Source organism: Pristis pectinata, chromosome 1 (genome assembly GCF_009764475.1).
Source record: "Pristis pectinata isolate sPriPec2 chromosome 1, sPriPec2.1.pri, whole genome shotgun sequence".
Lineage (NCBI taxonomy): Eukaryota > Metazoa > Chordata > Chondrichthyes > Rhinopristiformes > Pristidae > Pristis > Pristis pectinata.
The window spans coordinates 91,403,092-91,422,210 of record NC_067405.1 but is presented as its reverse complement, the minus strand read 5'-3'; the positions used below and the strand labels follow the sequence as shown (position 1 = coordinate 91,422,210).

Below are 19,119 nucleotides of genomic sequence, written 5' to 3'. Positions count from 1 at the left end.
TGCACCATGGAAGGGGTGTTAGTGTCTGGTGATATTGAGCTGTCCACCAATCATCTCTCAGCTTCTTACATCACTCCCTTTCATCCCTCACCCCCCCCACCCACCTACCTTCTCCCTCTCAGCTGGACTCCCCTATCACCTGCCAGCCCGTGTTTCTCCCCCTCCACCTTTTCATTCTATCTTCTGCCCTCTTCCTTTCCAGTCCTGATGAGGCGTCTCAACCCGAGATGTTGCCTGTTTGTTTCGCTCCGTAGGTGCTGCCTGACCTGCTGAGTTCCTCCAGCATTTTGTGTGTGTTGCTCCAGAGTCCAGCATCTGCAGAATCTCTGGTGTCTCCATACTGAGTTATTGTTTTGTTGCTGTCCTTCAAGACCCAGTTTACACTTGTAACAAGTTCCTTGCTCCAGTAGAAAACTATGTTCCCCACGGGGCCTATTGCATAAATGTAGATTGCAGGGCAGCAAGGATAGGTTCTTCCTCAATGCATTCTGAGTGGCTGCAGGGCTAGTGAGCATCTGCCAGAGATGTCACCTTCAAAGCAAGGAAAAATTTGCATTTATGTGGTGCCTTTCACTAACCCAGCATATTTGGAGCGCCTTGTAGGTGTCTGTGTTCTTGAAGAATAACTGCTGGAAAGAGCGCTGCCAGTTTGTGCTCATTACTCTTCACAACCAACGGTGTGACACTGATCAGGTAATCTACTTTTATTGAAGTTGAAAAGGAGATAAGTATTGTCAAGCACACTGCAGAGAACTCCCAGTGGGATGTATTATGTTCACCTGAAAGGGGAGATAGTTTAATGTCTCATTTAATACAAAGCATCTCCAACTGTGGTCCTGATGGTGTTAATCCAGATTTCTTGCTCAACTCTCTTGAGTGGGACTTGAACCATTGACATTCTGACTCAGAGTGCTATTCGTTGAGTCAAGACTGACATAAAGCAATCTGACGAGCAGAAACAGCTGGGTTGGCAATGTTAAACCACAAGAATATAGTATTTTTAATTTGAGAACTTGAGTAAAGAATACTCCTTCCAGATGTTCCTCCCCAGCTGTCCAAGTCCTTCACTAATGGTTGCACTGCACCTCTGGAACTTGCCTTTCGCAAGTCAATAATACCAGATGTTGCTTGGCTTGTCTTAGCATGACACAATTGCCAATGCTTTTGGGCTGTGCATGTGAATTATTTGGAGTGCAATCTTTTACAATGCTTCTTGTCACGTTGCTCCCTATTCCAATGCTTTACTCAGCATCTGAACTCTTCCCCCATCCCCTTGTTACCTTGAAGTTATTCCAGTGCTCTCCTGGCTGCCCTTCCCTCCCCACCCACCCCCCTTGCATCCTTGGTAAGCTGCTCATTCACAACTACTGCTTGTGTCCACTTCAACCAATAACTTGAATGAACTCTGTTGCAATGCCTGTGAGGCCACACAGCCTTTACGACTGATGCTGTTGTTATCTCCCAGCCGAAAAAGAATCCCTGGGGTAAGGGGAAGAATTTTAAAGCAAACAAGATCAAAGCCACACTGTGAAAACTTCTGCTGCCTTGAGGGCTCACATTCTCCCATTTGTGTTATCCTTCCCAACCCCTTGTCTGTTTCCTCTCAATGTCCCATTTCTGTGTCTCACTGTGTCTCCCCGCACTACGTTCTCTGACACAACCTGACCCTCGAATATTCAGAATGCATCTGCGCTCTCTCTCTCACGCTCTGAAGCAAGAAATGCAGGAAATGCTCAGCAGGTCAGGCAGCATCTGTGGAGGGAGAAACAGAGTCAATGCTTCAGTTCTGACGACAGATCTTGGACCTGAAAAGTTAACTCTGTTTCTCTACCTGCAGATATGGCCTGACTGGCTGAGTATTTTTACTTTAGATTTCCAGCACCTGTAGTGTTTCTCCCTCTCATTCCCCTGGTCTGTGGCTCTTTCACCAGGTTTGGAGCTTCATCCTTCCTTCTGTGGGTCTGTCTCATGCACTTTCTCTCCCTCTCTTTTCACCTATTCTCTCCGGAACCTTTTCAATGTTCCCTCAAGCATCCTCCCCCTGTGTGTTGGATCCCACCTGCCTCTCTACGCATGCTTGGCTCAGCCGGAAATGCCTTTCTGTGCGGTAGGCAGTTTTTCTGAACTCTCTTCATCCTCGTTCTTCCCCAGAGGTAAGTAGGTTAGAGCTCCCATCACTCCCACCCTCCACTGGTCCCATCATTCCCAGCCTCCATTGCTTTACCAAAGAGGGTTTGTTTCATTGGAAATATTTTTAATTTTTTTCTGCCCTCATTCAGTATGTTCATGCAGAGTAAGATCAGGGGTGCGGTTAAACACTCGGCATAGTTTTACCTTTTTTAGCCACTGAAATCACTTCTGATCACTCTGCTGCATTCCGATCTCTGAGGAAAGGCATGCTCTAGGCTTGCTTCAGATTCCACGAAGGAAAAAACCAACTTGTATTTCTGCACCACCTTTAGGAACATTGCACAGCTCTTTAAGGCCAATATAATATTTTTTAAAATACATTGGCTGCTATAATATAGAAACAGCAGCTAATGTGCCAACAGTTACACAGCACAAACAACAGTGTAACAACCAGGCTTTAGTGATTTTGTTTGTGGAATAAATATTGGCCAGGACACGAGAGAACTCCCCACCTAACACTAGAGATAGAGCAGTGTGATTCTTCATGCCACCTATTGCCTCAGCTGAATGATGTCACTTCCCAATTGCATACCACCCCACCAAATCTCTGGTGTGGAGCTTGAACTTGGGGCGTCTTGAGTTGGATAGCATTATGTCCAGAAAATCAGAAAAATAAAACTGCAGATGCTGGCAATTTAAAATGAAATCAGAAAATGCTGGAAACACCCGGCAGGTCAGGCAGCATCTGTGGAGAGAGAGAGAGAGTGATTAATGTGACAAGTTGTTGACCTCTCATCTGCAACAGAACCATGATGAACCATTCCTGAGAGTTTGACCTGCTGAGACAATGCCTTATTCTGTTTCCCTTCCTCTTTCCTTTTGTGCTGGGCATGATTTTCTTTGGTACTCTGTCCCACATCCATGTAGCTCTTCTGTGTACTAAGTATTGGTATGCTGCATGGACCGGTTTTGGTATATTTTGTATTTTAGGCCAGCCCACACAGTTGGTAATTGGCAGTAGCCTCAGGCGGTGTGTTCCAGATTCTAACCAACCCCTGGATGGCAAAAAAACTCTTTCACTGAATTTCTTACCCTAAATCTATGCCCTCAGCACCAGGGAGAAGTTTCCTACCATCTTCCCTATCTGTGCTTCTCCTAATATGTATACCTCGATCAGGTCCCCCTCAGCCTCCACTCATCCTTAGAAAACCAACATAGCTATCCAGACTCCATCCCTGGCACACGGTTGGGTAGCGGTTAGCGTAATGCTGTTACAGTGACCCGGGTTCGATTCCACTGCTGTCTGTAAGGAGTTTGTACGTTCTCCCCGTGTCTGCATGGGTTTCCTCCGGGTGCTCCGGTTTCCTCCCACATTCCAAAGATGCACAGGTTAGGAGCTGTGGGCATGCTATGTTGGCGCTGGTAGAGTGGCGACATTTGCGGGCTGCCCCCAGCACATTCTCGGTCACGCAAAAAGATGCATTTCACTGTGTGTTTCGATGTACATGTGACTAATAAATAAAATCTTATCCTGGTGGTTCTCCTCTGTCCCCTCTCCAGTGCAATCTCGTCCTTCCTGCAATCAGCTTGGACCACCTTGCCATTGGACCAAGCCCTAGCTCCGTCAAGTCTATGAGGTAGCTGATGGGCTGCTTCGGCTCTCCTGTAATTCTGGCCCCTTGAATGTTTTGCATTTTTTCCACTATTGCTTCACTATCAGCAGCTAATGACTGGGAACTATAGTCTACAACTTCCTCCCAAAATGCCTCCACCTCTCCACTGCTCTTACTTTTAATAGAGTCATAGAGTGATGTAACATAGAAGCAGGCCCTTCAGCCCACTGTCCATGCTGACCTCTTTACACTAATCCTATATTAATCCCATTTTTTTATCCTCCCCACATTCCCATCTATTCCCCCCCACCCCCCAAGATTCTACCACTCACTTACACATTAAGAGCAATTTACAGTGGCTGGTTAGCCCACCAAGCAGCCCTCCCTGGAAATGTGGGAGAAAACCGGAGCAAACCCTCGCAGTCACAGGGAGAATGAGCAAACTCCGTACAGGCAGCACCAGGCGTCACGATGGAACCTGGGCCAGTGGAGCTGTGAGGCAGTGGCTCTACTGGCCGTGCCGTCCAGAAGGGGTTTTTCAAAGTTCATCTCCCTGATCAATCTGACAACACCTAACCCTGTATGCATTCTGCGACATGCTTTACCACATAAAAGTCATTTATAAGTGTGTGTGTGTGTGTGTGTGTGTGTGTGTGTGTGTGCGTGCGCGTGTGTGTGTACGCGCACAAAGGCCCTCACCCAGTGACATCTGTTACACCATCTTTCTTGCTCACTATGGTGATCACTATGAGATTTTTTTTGGATCAGCTTACATGCATGTGTGCTGTGTCCTGCAGAATCATGTATCTCGGTCTCCTGAGCCAGTTCAGCTCAAAGTGTTCAGCTCAATGTGCTGTACCTGCTATCTGCTGGACAGAGAGCTTCCAGTACAAGTTACCGGGCACAGTCAATTATCGGACGTTTCCAATAAAGCGAAGTGCTGGTTGGATAGGAATCTAATGGCAATCAATTCCCAGAACTTCATAAATAGCAGATCAGAGGGAAAATTGTATTTTGAATCTTCCCAGATGTTTAGGGGAAAGCTGAAGGCTGTTGCCATGGTGAAGTTTCGAAGTACAAGGTTGCTTTTCTTGGCCTGTCTCCCCTTTGCTCGTTTCCTGTTAAGTGCCGATTGCTCTGCATTTAAATGTTTCCGCTGGAGTGGGGGAAGCAATAGTGTGGGAATAGCCTGGGGATGAAATGGGAGAGCTGGAAAGGGAAGGCGGGAAGGAGAAAGGTTGAGCATGTCAAGTGTTTCATGACGGAATGGAGGCAAGGGCCTTTAGGCATATGGGTTTTGAATTCTGTATGAAAAGAGAAGCTCCAACTTAAGGGGTAACCCAGTGGCGCAGCTGGTAGAGACGCTGTCTCACAGCTCAGATGGCCCAGGTTCGATCCTGTCCTCTGGTGCTGTCTGTGTGAAGTTTGCACATTCTCCCTGTGATCACATGGGTTTCCTCCCACATCGTATGACTTGTGGGTTGGTAGGTTAATCAGCAACTGTAAATTGCCTCTAGACTGTAGGTGAGTGGTGAAATCTGAAGGGAGTTAATGGAAATGTGGTGAGAATAAAATGGCATTTGGTGTAAATGAGTGCTGGATGCTTGGCACGGATAGTGGGCCTTTGTTGTGTGACCCTGACACTCTGGATGGTGAGTTGGCTGAATAGCTCGATCCTGTTCCAATCTTCTGAAACACACAACAAGAAAATGTATTGTTGATATTTCAGTCCTCGGCCTCCTCCCCTGCCAAGAGAATTTCAAGCACAAACTGGAGGAACAGCACCTCATTTTCCATCTTAGAACCTTTCAGCCTAATGGCATGAACATTGAATTCTCCCACTTTAAGTAATCCCCACAACCCACCCCCCCAACTATGATTCCCTATCCTAGCCTCTTTTTTTCCTACCTTTTTTTCCCCTTTCTCTCCTTACCTTTGACCCATCCCCCAGTGGATCTGCTCTCCCCTCCTCCCCCACACCTGCCTATCACCATCTCTTACCTGCATCTACCTATCATCACCTTGTGCCCCCCCCCACCCACCTCCCCTCTTTTGTCCACCTATCACTGCTCTGCTTTTCCCTCCTGTATATTGGGCTTCCCCTTTTCCTATCTTCAGCCCTGAGGAAGGGTCCTGACCTGAAACGTTGACTGCCTGCTTTTCTCCACTGATGCTGCCTGGCCTGCTGAGTTCCTCCAGCATCATCGTGTTTTTCATTAAGAAAATGTATTTATTGATGTCTTTCTGGAATCTGGGAGGATGGGTATATGAGAATGCACGTACAGGCTTTCAGAGAAATAATGAGAGGGGGAAATGGTTTTGATGAATTGCTCTGCTGGACTCAGTGGAATGAGTGGCCTCCCAATATATCTTAATAAGTAAGTTAAGAAAACTCTTCACAATCGCGATTTTCCACAATAAGAAGCTGCACATAAATGTTGTGTTTTTTATTTAACTCTTTTTCACATAAATTCCATGTTAGCGAATTTTATTCTATATCCCAAATTCTTGAGTAGCGATTTGTAAATTCTTTAAGGGCGAATTTCTGTAATTTTAACGGTTGTAACATGAGGGGTGGGACAGGGTCACTTGTAGCGGGTCCAGCTTCAGCATTCTTGCCGCACGAGCCAACTATCCAATATTATTGAAGCCCCTCCCTCCACCGCAAAGGCAGGCTTTTCCCTGAATTGGGCTCAGCCTTTTGATGCGTTCTATTTAAGCACACCAGCTAAGGTGGTGGTCCCTGTTGCTCATGCATTCCTGGTGCCTCGCTGTACCCTTCCTTCTTTAGAAACTCGCCGCCACCACCCACAGAGTGAGACTTAATCCCCTCTGATGTTGTTTGTTCTGCAGCAATGCTAATTGGTGAGCTTCTCCTCCTGCCCTGGGCACTGTAAATAGCAACAATGTGGTGAATGCAATAGTCACTCCTTCACTGAACCGAAGCAGTCAAAGTCCACTTGAGCAAAAGGTAATGCAGCTCGGCTCAGATGAAGGAGGGGAGGGAGGATACATTGAGCACAAACACCAGCTTTAAGCTATTTAGGCCAAATGTCTGCTCTGTACATTCTGTGTCAGTCTCGTTGAGTGCCTGTTATGCTGTGGCTGGGGTCAGTAAGGGAATTGTTGGTAGTCAGAAGAGGAATATGAAATCGCAGGCAGCTGTGAAGACTGAGATTGGGAGGGGAGGGGGCAATGCTATGTGAAAGTAGACCACCCCTTCATCAACTGTGGGAACAAAGGGGTGGGTGAATCCCAAATATAATTGCCTGGAATTAAGATGGCAGAAGTAAGCACAGCACAACTGGTGGTGGTTTTTAATCAACTAAATGCACTCGGGGTCATCCTGTCTTTGTGTCAACTTACACCATCACCCCACTTGTTCATTAATCAATATTGGTTTCTGGTTTTGATTTAAAATTTGGATCTGTGTGTTCCAATCTCTCTGTGGGCTCTCCTTCACACCTATCTCCATAACCCTCACACCTACTGTATCTCCATAACCTTCAAACCTATCTCCATAACCCTCAAAGCTGGCTCCAACTCCGGACTTTCTGCACCAACTCCTCATTTTAAAGTGGCTGTACCTACAACTATTTTGGCCTTCCCTCCTTAAAACCCTATGGCCCAGAGACACGTGCTACCTGGTGAAATTTCTGCAATGACATGTTCAGTAGAGAGAATCGGGGATTTACCCCATGCATCACCTCCAGATTTTCCTTCTGGTCCTCTGTGGATCGGACCTACTAATGCCTGGAGACTCTCACAGCTTCCATGATTTTCGTGCTTATGCAAACAGGCCACTCAAACGTGAAGAAGGCCTTGCATAGTGTTTCAGCCTAACTCAGAAGGGTCTACCTGAGCAGGTCCTCAGCTGGAGTCTGGCACTGGGAACCCACTTGATGTAGGCAGTCGGCTACTCTTTAAGATAAACATTTATCCCTTGTGACAGCAGCCTTGCACAACCTTCCTAGTGAAACCCATACACCTTAAACACAAACATTATCTCCACCCCATCGGCTGATTGTAACACTCCCCACCTTGTGCAGGTGACCCTGATATTATTCCTCTCCCAACTCACCTGAACACACAATCCCTTTCTTAAATCAGAACTGAACCCATCTGTTTTCCCTTTGCGTGATCTGCAAAAGCACTGAAGAATTTCCAAGCATTTCTTTCCTCCCTTAAGGCATGCTTTCTGTGAGTTTTTTTAATATATATTCATTTACAGGATGTGGATTATGCTGTGTGAATTGCCTTGGGACAGACAAGATGGACTGACTGTTGTGCCGTGACTTTCTAAGATTCTACAAATTTATTTCTATGTTTGGGATCTTTTTCTATGTTAAATGTATTATATGAATGCAGGATAATGTTTGAGCATTTCCTTAAAACCTGTCCCTTTGTCCAAGCTCTTAGTTCTCCCATTTTAGCATTAAGTGGTTCAGATGATTTACATATAGATTTAAGGTCAGTGACATCAGAGCTCTTTCTCTCTCCATGGATGCTGCCTGGCCTGCTAAGTATCTCCAGCATTTGTGTTCATTATATATAGAAAAATGGATACCTTTGGTGAGTTGCAGGCTGGCACTGAACCAACAGGCATAGGTGGATGCTTCACTCTGTAGTGAAAGGATGTGTTTGTGTAGATGAACTGGTTATAGTGTGTGGTATTTATGTGCAGGAATGAGGCTAAACAAGGAGCAGTTAACAATGCAGAAAGTGGGGAAAGTCATTGTGCCACGTTGCCAGTGGATGTGGGTGTGGTATTTTTGTTACCTGTATGTAATACTGCTTTGGCAGCTGTGTGTTATTTATCCTGAGGATTGGATGGGGCTAGAACTGGAGTTGCCCCTGTGGGGAAACCCACTGGTAAACTCTGAAGATATGGGTCTTGTGCATCAACCTTTATTCATGTTAACTGGCAAGTAGTTTTCCCATCTATTGCACTGACTATTATATTTCATTGGCTTGTAAATTCATTTAAAATAACCTGCATTTAAATGGTACTTTTCCATGACTTTAGGACATCCCAAAGCACTTTACAGCCAATCAAGTATTTTGTGAAGGGCTGCAATGGATCAGAAGGCCATAGATTTAAGTTCCACTGCAAAGACTGCACACAATATCTCAGCAGATAATTCAGTGTAGTACTGAGGGAGAGCAGTGCTGTCAAGGATGTCAGCTTTCAAATGAGCCATTAAACAAGGGACTCATTTACCCTCTCAGATGGATAAAAAATAATGCTATGATACTATTCAAAAACCATGTGGAATTTTTTTCCCAATTCCACAGCCCATGTTTATCCTTCATTCTGCATTACAGAAGTGTACTGACAAATCTGAACGTAGAACATAGAACATTACAGTACAGGACCTTCGGCCCACGATCTTGTGCCGATATTTTATCCTGCTCTAAGATCTATCTAACCCTTCCCTCCCACATAGCCCTCCATTTCTCTATCATTCATGTGGTTATCTAAGAGTCTCTTAAATGTTCCTAATATATCTGCCCCTACAACCTCTGCCAGCAGTGCATTCCATGCACACACCACTCTCTGTTTAAAAAAAACTTACCTCTGACAATCCCCTTATACCTTCCTCCAATCACCTTAAAATGATGCCCCCTCATGTTAGCCATTTTTGCCCTGGGAAAAAGTCTCTGACTGGTCCACTCGATCTATGCCTCTTATCATCTTGTACACCTCTATCAAGTCACCTCTCATCCTCCTTCTCTCCAAAGAGAAAAGCCCTAACTCACTCAACCTATCCTCATAAGACATGCTCTCCAATCCAGGCAGCATCCTGGTAAATCTCCTCTGCACCCTCTCTAAAGCTTCCACATCCTTCTTATAATGACGCAACCAGAACTGAACACAACTGAGCGAGCTTTGAGGGAGAAAAACCTTGCACTTGTGTGGTTTGTGTCATCATATCTTGTGCTTCCAAGGCTGTTTAATTTCCCGACTTAGGCAGCCCCCTAGTTTAGATGACTGTTACAATACTGAGTACTTTTGAATATTTCTGACATTCGTAATCATCTTAAAGAAAACATTCCAAAACCATTTTAAAAACTGTTCAGGCTAATTAAAATTATAAAAGATGTTAAACAAAACATAACACCACAAAAATGCAGGCACTGTAGTGTAGTGGTTAGCGTAACGCTACTACAGCACCAGCGACCCGAGTTCAATTCCGGCCACACTCTGTAAGGAGTTTGTACGTTCTCCCCGTGACTGCGTGAATTTCCTCCTTTGTGCTCCAGTTTCCTCCCACATTCCAAAGATGTATGGGTTAGGAAGTTGTGGGCATGCTATGTTGGTGCCGGAAGCGTGGTGACACTTGCGGGCTGCCCCCAGAACACTCTACTCAAAAGATGTACTTCACTGTGTGTTTCGATGTACATGTGACTAATAAAGATATCTCATTTTATCTCATCTTAAATAAAATTGAACAATTGAAGCAAATGTACATAGAACATAGAACAGTGCAGCACAGGAACAGGCCCTTCAGCCCACGATGTTGTGCCAGACTAATTAAACTAGTAATTAAACACCTAACTAAACTAATCTCTTCTGCCTACACAATATCCATATCCCTCCATTTTCTGCACATTCATCTGTCTATCTAAGAGATTAACTAAATCTCTTAAAATGTAAATTAAAATGTAGATTAACTCAGGTTTACCTTTGTCCCTCACAACCATTTCTGCCTGGATTGGGAATGCTGCCTGGATTGCGGAGCATGCCTTATGAAAGCAGGTTGAGGGAACATGGCCTTTTCTCCTTGGAGCGACGGAGGATGAGGGGAGACCTGATAGAGGTATATAAGATGATGAGGGCCATTGATCAGGTAGATAGTCAGAGACTTTTTCCCAAGGCTGAAATGGTTGCCACAAGAGGACATAGGTTTAAGGTGCTGGGGAGTAGGTATAGGGGAGATGTCAGGGGTAAATTTTTTAGTCAGAGACTAGTGAGTGCGTGGAATGGGCTGCCAGCAATGGTGGCGGAGGTGGATACAATAGGGTCTTTTAAGAGACTTTTGGATAGGTACATGGAGCTGAGAAAAATAGAGGGCTATAGGTCTGTAAGGTAGGGACATGTTCGGCACAGCTTTGTGGGCCGAAGGGCCTGAATTGTGCTGTAGGTTTTCTATGTTTCTATGTTTCTAAATCAATTGAGACCCTGCTCTTTGGCAGATCCAACCTGGCATAGTTTGTCCGCGTGGATTCTCAGCATCAATGCCAAGCATGTGCTGCAACCTGCCACTCTGCCCTGAGGAGTTTGGTGCAGAAGAGCATCCTCCAGACCACGTAGACAACTGACCTCTGCATTGGTGGGGAAGTATTGACATATTTCCTCAAAGACTGGGCCAATAACTAAACATTTATTGATGGAACTTGCAGGAATATTTCTGATTATTTTAATCCAATGGTGACTGGGTTTCAAAACTATTTAATTAAGAGTAAAGCCACTGGGAATTTTTGAGACTTTGGTGCTAAGTAAAATGCAAATCCCTTCTCTCAGTCACCTGGCATTTGCTGTTGAAGTTTCCGGGCAGTGTGGTAAATGGAAAAGTCTGGTAATGAAACTCTCTGTGAGTAAACAGACCAGTGACCTGGGGTCAGACTCTTCCCACAGGAACCAGCTCTCTGCACTGCACTAGATACAGATTCTGACAATGCACGTATCCCCATCTGGAACAGGATACTGCGTTCTGTGGACTGCAAGGGTGGGGGGGGGGGGGGGGGGGGGGGGGGGGGCGGTGGGTGGAAACAGCTGCTTCTCACCCTTTATCTCAATAGCCTCTATGCCTCGGTCTTGCCTCTCCCTTTCTGTATCTCCAACAATCCCATGACCCTCCAGTGTATCAGCACTCCTACACATCCCAGATTTTCACCACTCCACCACTGGCACCATGCCTTTAGCTGCAAACATCCGAAACTCTGGGATTCTTTCCTGAAACGTCTTCACATTTCATAGAGTCATGGAGTTGTACAGCACAGAAATGGGCCCCTCAGCCCACCACATCCATGCCAACCTTTTTGCCCATTTACATTAATTCCATTTGCCTGTATTGGGACAGTATATCGCATTTCCTCTTTCAGATTTCCTGAAACCTACTTTCTCAATGAGATTTTAGTTCATAGAACATAGGAACAGGCCCTTTGGCCCTCAATGTTGTATCGAACTAATTAAACTAGTTATTAAAATCTTAACTAAACTAATCCCTTCTGTTTACACAATGTCCATAATCCCTCCATTCTCTGCACATTCACGTGCCTATTTAAGAGCCTCTTAAACACCTCTGTCATATCTGCATCTGCCTCCACCTCCACCACTCCTGGCAGTGCATTCCACTCTCTTTGGGGGGGGGGGGGGGGAAACTTGCCCTGCACATCTCCTTTGAACTTACCTCCTCTCACCTTAAAGGCATGCCTTAGTATTAGACATATAGACCCTGAAAAAAAAGATACCAGCTGTCTATCTATGCCTCTTATAATCTTATAAACTTCTATCATGTCTCCCCTCAGCATCTACTGCTCCAGGTTTGTCCAACCTCTCCTTATATCACATGCCCTCTAATCCAGGTAGCATCCTGGTAAATCTCTTCTGCACCCTCTCCAAAACTTCCAAAACTTCCACATTCTTCCTATAATGGGGCAATCAGAAATGAGTGCAATACTCCAGATGCAGCCTAACCAGAGTTTTACAAAGTTGCAACATTACTTACTGACTCTTGAACCCAATGCCTCGATTAATAAAGGCAAGCATGCCACAGTGTTCACATTGTCTAATATCTCCCCTCTTTGAATCCTTTTTGCTATACTTGATGCTTACTATCCTCTGAAGCATATTGAGACTTTTAACATTGATAAAGGTGCTAATAAACCCCATGTTTTAGGTACACTGCAGGACAAAACTCGTCCTCTTCCTTTTCCATTTCCAATGATTCTTGCAATTAACCTTTGTGTGTCAAAGCCCAGCACATTACCTGCTCTGTATCACAGTTGCTGTAACGGAGAGATCTGAAGATATTTTGCATCGACGTGTGGCAAAAGTGAATTATTACACCTCTCTGGTGTTACATAGACATGGAGCAGGAAGGTTTTGAAGGGATCTATGACATGGATTTTAAGTAAAATTGAGAGGGGACACAAGTCCAACAACCAATCATGGTGGCAGTTGGGACAAAGCCAGCAGAGTTTTGGATGAGTTTAAGTTTATAGAGAATGGAAGAAAAAAAAGCAATTGTGGAGAGCTCTGGAATAGGGCAGTGTCAGAGGCTCATACTGGCACTGCCGCATCCCAGGAATTGGGCAGTGATAGAGACACAGACTGGCACTGTCACATCACCCAGCACCCTGTGTCACTGGTTGTATCTCTTCTGGTGTTCATCCAGCTCCCTCACACTGTCACTCAGTAACCCCTCTCCCTCAGTCCCTGTTTTCACTGACTGTATCTCCACTGGGGTTAATCCAGCTCCCTCACACTATTGCCCAGAAACACCTACCCTAGCACTCTACTTCTCAGCTGACGTTAAGAAAACACAGGAGATCCCATTGTTTACAGGGGGACCTGTTTATGGCCTGAATGATAACGTTGCCCCCAACTGGGCAGATCGCAGTATCCAACCTGCATTCATGAAAATCAAAAAAATACAGATGCATGAAATCTGAAATAAAAATGGTTCTGATGTAGGGTCATCAACCTGAAACATTAACTCTGTTTTCCTCTACACAGATGCTGCTTGGCCTGCTTGAATACATCTGCCATGTTCTCTCTTTATCCATTCATTATCATCTCATTTAATCTGCAGCAGATAAATCAACAGATGGAAGAGAGAGCCTCTGCTAATATTGCTGGCTGGACTTCATTTCGCTGGCCTATTCTGGACTTTGATGTAATAGATAGTTTATATTTATAAAGTGTGATGGATGGTGAGGGTCTTTCTTTGAGCCCGGCCCTTAGGACCTAAGCTTATTTTCATTTATGTTCGGGATGTTGGGGTTTCTGGCAAGGCCTTCGGCAGCCACAAGATACAACTTTCTTAGCTTGGCACCTTATTTGTGTGGTATCACTCTTTGCATGTTTTGCCTGCGCTCTTCATTGATTTGGCACAGGTTGACAAGATGGTGAAGAAGGTGTTTGTCATGCTTGCCTTCATTAGTCAGGACATTGAGTACAGGAGTTGTGATGTTACGTTGCAACTGTACAAGACATTGGTGGGACCACATTTGGAGTATTGTGTGTAGTTTTGGTCACCCAGCTATAGGAAGAATGTCATTCAGCTGGAAAAGGTGCAGAAAAGATTCACGAGGATGTTACTGGTGTTGGAGGGCTTGAGTTATAAAGAGAGGCTGTATAGGCTGGGACTTTTTTCCCTGGAGTGTAGGAGGCTGAGGGGTGACTCATAGACCTATATAAAATTAGGAAGGGTATAGATAAGGTAGATGGTCACACTCTTTATCCCAGGGTAAGGGAGTCTAAAACTAGAGGGCATAGGTTTAAGATGAGAGGGGAAAGATTAAAAAGGGACCTGAGGGGAAACTTTTCCACACAGAAGGTGGTGGGCATATGGAACAAGCTGCCAGAGGAAGCTTTAGAGGCGGGGACAATTACAATGTTTAAAAGATATTTAGACAGTTTCATAGATACAAAAGCAATATAGGCCAAAGGCAGACAAATGAGACTAGCTTGGATAGACATCTTGGTCAGCATGGATGAGTTGGGCCAAAGGGCCTGTTTCTGTGCTGTACAACTCTATGACTATGACTAAACAGGGCTGGCTGCCTGGCCTAGTTGTAGTGATGAAAATCGTCTCATCACACAAGGTTAAAAATTGTTGTGGAACATTATTTCTGATGGCCCACAGCACCTCTTGGATTCCCACTTTTGAGCTCTTGGCTTTCTTCTATGGTATTCTCATTCATTTTATTGGTATGCCACACAATACAATACAATGGAAGGTGCCCTCAGTGTGAAGATGGGACTTTACCACCACCGTGCCCGCACAGTTGTCACTCCTTCCAATACCATCATGACCAGACACTTCTAAGTCAAGTAGATTGGCAGGGATGAGGTCAAGTACAGTTAGCTCTTATTCAGAAAATAAAGGAATGTTGGAAATACTCAGGGGGTCAGGCAGCATTTGTGGAGAGAGAAACAGAATTAACATTTCAGGTTGAGGACCTTCAAAGTTAGTTTGTTTCACTTGCACCTATGCTGATGCAGTCTGACAATTCTCTCCTTTGGAACTTGACTAATGAGGTGTTACCACAGTGATGAACTTTGACATCCCCCATCCACACTCCATGCTGTGTCTTTGCTACTTTCAAGTGGTGTCCATCGTGGAGAAATACTGCTGGAGGAACGATGCATTAAGCTGGAAAGAGTGCAGAGGAGATTTAAGAGGATGTTGCTGGGACTCAAGGGACTAAGTTATAGAGAGAGGTTGAGCAGGCTGGGACTCCTTACATTGGATCATAGGAGAATGAGAGATGATCTAAAAGAAGTGTTTAAAATTATGAGGGGCATAGATAGGGTGAATGCGCACAGTCTTTTTTCCCAGGATTGGGGAATCAAGAACTAGAGGGCATAGGTTTAAGGTGTGAGGTGAGAACCTGAGGGGCAACTTTTTCACCCAGAGGGTGGTCAGTATATGGAACGAGCTGCCGGAAGAAGTGGTTGAGGCAGGTACATTAACAACATTTAAAAGGTACTTGGACAGGTACATAGATAGGAAAGGTTGAGAGGCACATGGGCCAAATATGGGCAAAGGGAATTAGCTTGGATGGGAATCTAGTTTGGTCTATCCCTAGAAACACTGGAACTTGGAGAACATCCATAAAGCCTTAATTGCTAGAACTCTTCTACCTCAAATTCAAACCCTTCCACTGTCCTGCTACTTCCTATCTCTTAAACCTACACCAGTCCTACTTTCTCCGAGATCACCCTGCTCCTTTCATCCGGCCCTCTTGTGAACTCCCAGTTTTCTTCACCCCAACAATGTCAGCTTTGCCTTCAATTATTAACACCCTAGGCTCTGGACTCCCCACCACCTCAACTTTACTGTCTTTCCACATTGCAATTGTCTTCAGCGATGCTTCTTAAAACCTCACTTGGCCAAAAGCTTTACTCTTTCGGAGGAAGGGCACATAATCAAAGGTAGTTGGTGTGGGTTTAAGGGAAGACCATCTCTGACTAATGATTGAATGTTTTGAGGAGGTTAGAAGAAGGTGTATTTTAGGGTAATGCATGATGTAAGTTGTGTACATTTTGGTAAGGTGTTTGACAAAGTCTTACTTGGAACTGGTCCGGAACGGAAAACCCTACAGAATCCAAGTGAAAATGCAAGCTGGATATGGAACTGGCAGAGTGCCAGGAAGGAAAGGTTTATGGTCGATGTAGTTTTAGTGACTGGAAGGTTGATACGGTGCCAACTCCCTTGCTTATATATCAATGGTTTTGAGCACTGGAGGCACAATTAAAAGCTTTGTAGATAACATCAAATGGTCCAAGTGGTTGAAGGCGAGGAGAGAAGTTTTAGGCTGCTGAACTTATCAGGGGGCTGGTTTGGAGGGTAAGAAAATAGAAAGTGGAATTCAGTCCGGAGAGATGAGAGAGAGAGTGCTTTTGGGGGTGCTAACGAGGGAAGGGAATACACAGTAAATGGTGGGATAAAGGCACGGTAGTGTAGCGGTTAGCGTAATGCTATTACAGTGCCAGCGACCCGGGTTCTGTTCCAGCCACTGTCTGTAAGGAGTTTGTACGTTCTCCCTGTATCTGCGTGGGTTTCCTCTGGGTGCTCCAGTTTCCTCCCACATTTCAAAGACGTACAGGTCAGGAGGTCTGGAAGTTGTGGGCATGCTATGCTGGCGCCGGAAGCGTGGCGACACTTGCAGGCTGCCCCCAGAACACTCTACGCAATAGGATGCATTTCACTGTGTGTTTCAATGTACATGTGACTGATAAAGATGTCTTATCTTATCTTACCTTATCTTAAGTGTACTGAGAAGGTACAAAGGAGATTCACCAGCACGTTGCCGAGATGGAGCGGTTCAGTAGCAACAAAAGATCTGCTGGAGGAACTCAGCAGGTCAAGCTGCATCTGTGGGGGGAGGGAAAGGAAATATTGACGTTTCATCAGGACTTGACGCAGGGTCTTGACCCAAAATGTTGACAATTCCTGTCCTCTCCATAGAAGCTGCTTGACCTGCTGAGTTCCTCCAGCAGATTGTTTGTTGCTAGAGATTCCAGCATCTGCAGTCTCTTGTGTCTCCTCTGGAGTATTTCAGTTATTGAGAAGAGGCTGAATATGCTGTGTTTTTTCTCCTTGGAATGGGAAGGACTGAGGGGCATAAACAGGGTAGATAGTAGGAAACCTTTCTCCACAACAGTGGTTTCAAAACCTAGAGGGCGTGGATTCAGGGTAAGGGGGAAGAGATGTTGAGGGGATCTAAGGAAGAATTCTTTCACTCAGAGGGTGGTTAGAATCTGGATCGCACTGCCTGAGGGGGTGGTGGAGACAGGTACTCAAGACATTTAAGAAGTATCTAGCTGACTGACATAGGAGACTACAGATACTGGAATCCGGAGCAACACAAAAGGCGCTGGAGGACCTCAGTGGGTCAGGCAGCATCTATGGAGTGAAATGGACAGTTGACGTTTGGAGTTAAGACCGAGTCCAGATGAAGGAACAGAAGTAGTGCCTGTCCACATATCCCTAACGTAGCAGGATAGATAGATCAGGTGGTTAGGAAGACATAACCACTTGGGTCCTTGCCTTTTGGCCAAGATGCTGAATAGAAGAAATGGGGAGGTCTGGCTCCATATAAAACTTCAAGTACAAGAACAGAAATGCTGGAAGGACTTAGCCAGTCAAGCAGCATCTGTGGGTTGGTTTTGAGGAAGGGTTGCTGGCACAAAATGACCCTTCCTCAAAACCAACCCAAAATGATGGGATCTTGGAGTCCAAGTCCATAGCTCCCTGAAAGTGGCCGCACAGGTTGATAGGGTGATAAAGAAGGTGTACGGCATGCTTGCCTTTATTAGTCGAGGCACTGAGTTTAAGAGTCAGGAAGTTATGTTGCAGCTTTATAAAACTCTTTTTAGGCTGCATCTGGAGCATTGCATTCAATTCTGGTCGCCCCATTATAGGAAGGATGTGGAGTCTATGCAGAGGGTTCAGAAGAGATTCACCAGGATGCTGCCTGGATTAGAGGGCATGTGCTATAAGGAGAGGTTGGACAAACTAGGGTTGTATTCACTGAAGAGTCAGAGACTGAGGGGACACCTGATAAAGTTTATAAAAATTACGAGAGGCATAGACTGAGTGGACAGCTGGTATCTTTTCCCAGGGTTGAAATGTCTAATACCAGAGGGCATGAGAGAGGGTAAGTTCAAAGGCGATGTATGGGGCAAGTATTTTATACAGAGAGTGGTGGGTGCCTGGAATGTGCTGCCAGGGGTGGTGGTGGAGGCAGATATGATTGAGGCATTTAAGAGGCTCTTAGATAGGCACATGAATATGCAGAGAATGGAGGGATATGAACCATGTGCAGGCAGAAGGGATTAGTTTAATTAGGCATCATTAGCTTAATAAATTCGGCACAACATCGTGGGCTGAAGGTCCTGTTCCTGTGCTGTACTGTTCTATGTTCTATGTTCTATGATGACTGGTTTCTCTTTCCACAGATCCTGCTTGACTGCTGAGTTCTTCCAGCGTTTTTGTTTCCGATCCCAGCATCTGCACTTCTATTTGTTTTCCTGTATGCAACAACAGTTAGGCTGCAGCTAAGTACGGGTCACCACACTACAGGGGGGATGTGACAGCACTAGAGAGGGTGCAGAAGAGAGTCAGGGAGATGTAGCCAGCGCTAGTGAGTGTTAATTATGAGGACAGATTTAGACTGGGATTGTTTCCCTTGGAGCAAGGGAGGCTGAGAGGAGATTTAACAAATGTGCATATTTAGGGGGGGAACAGAAAAAGAACTATTTTACTTAGCAAGCAAGTCAATAACCAGGGGGCATGGATATAAAGTAATGGATAGAAGGTGAGCTGAGGAAAACCGTTTTGCTCAACAATCGGTAGGAATCCAAAACTTAGTGTCTGAAAGGCTGCAGGAGGTAGAACATTCACTGCATTTAGAAGGTACTTGCATTAGCAGTGGGAGCTGCGGTAACCTACAGGGTCCTGGACTGAGAACTGGGAAGTTGGACTAGCCTAATGTGTTCACTCTTGGCCAGCATGGAGACAATGGACCAGATGATTTTATCTGTGCAAAATGTTTATATTTGCTTTTGATGTCTCTGTGAATGGCCAGATTGAACTGATGATACTGCCGTGAACCACATCAGTTATGATAAGTACATTGT

The 19,119-nt window shown here is 45.2% G+C and overlaps 1 protein-coding gene across 1 annotated transcript in view; it reads left to right on the top strand.

Moving 5' to 3' along the window:
- LOC127584657 (pleckstrin homology domain-containing family G member 3-like) overlaps positions 1-19,119 on the top strand; it is a 171,502-nt gene that overhangs the window by 18,024 nt on the left and 134,359 nt on the right. The gene's annotated exons all lie outside the window — the stretch shown is intronic.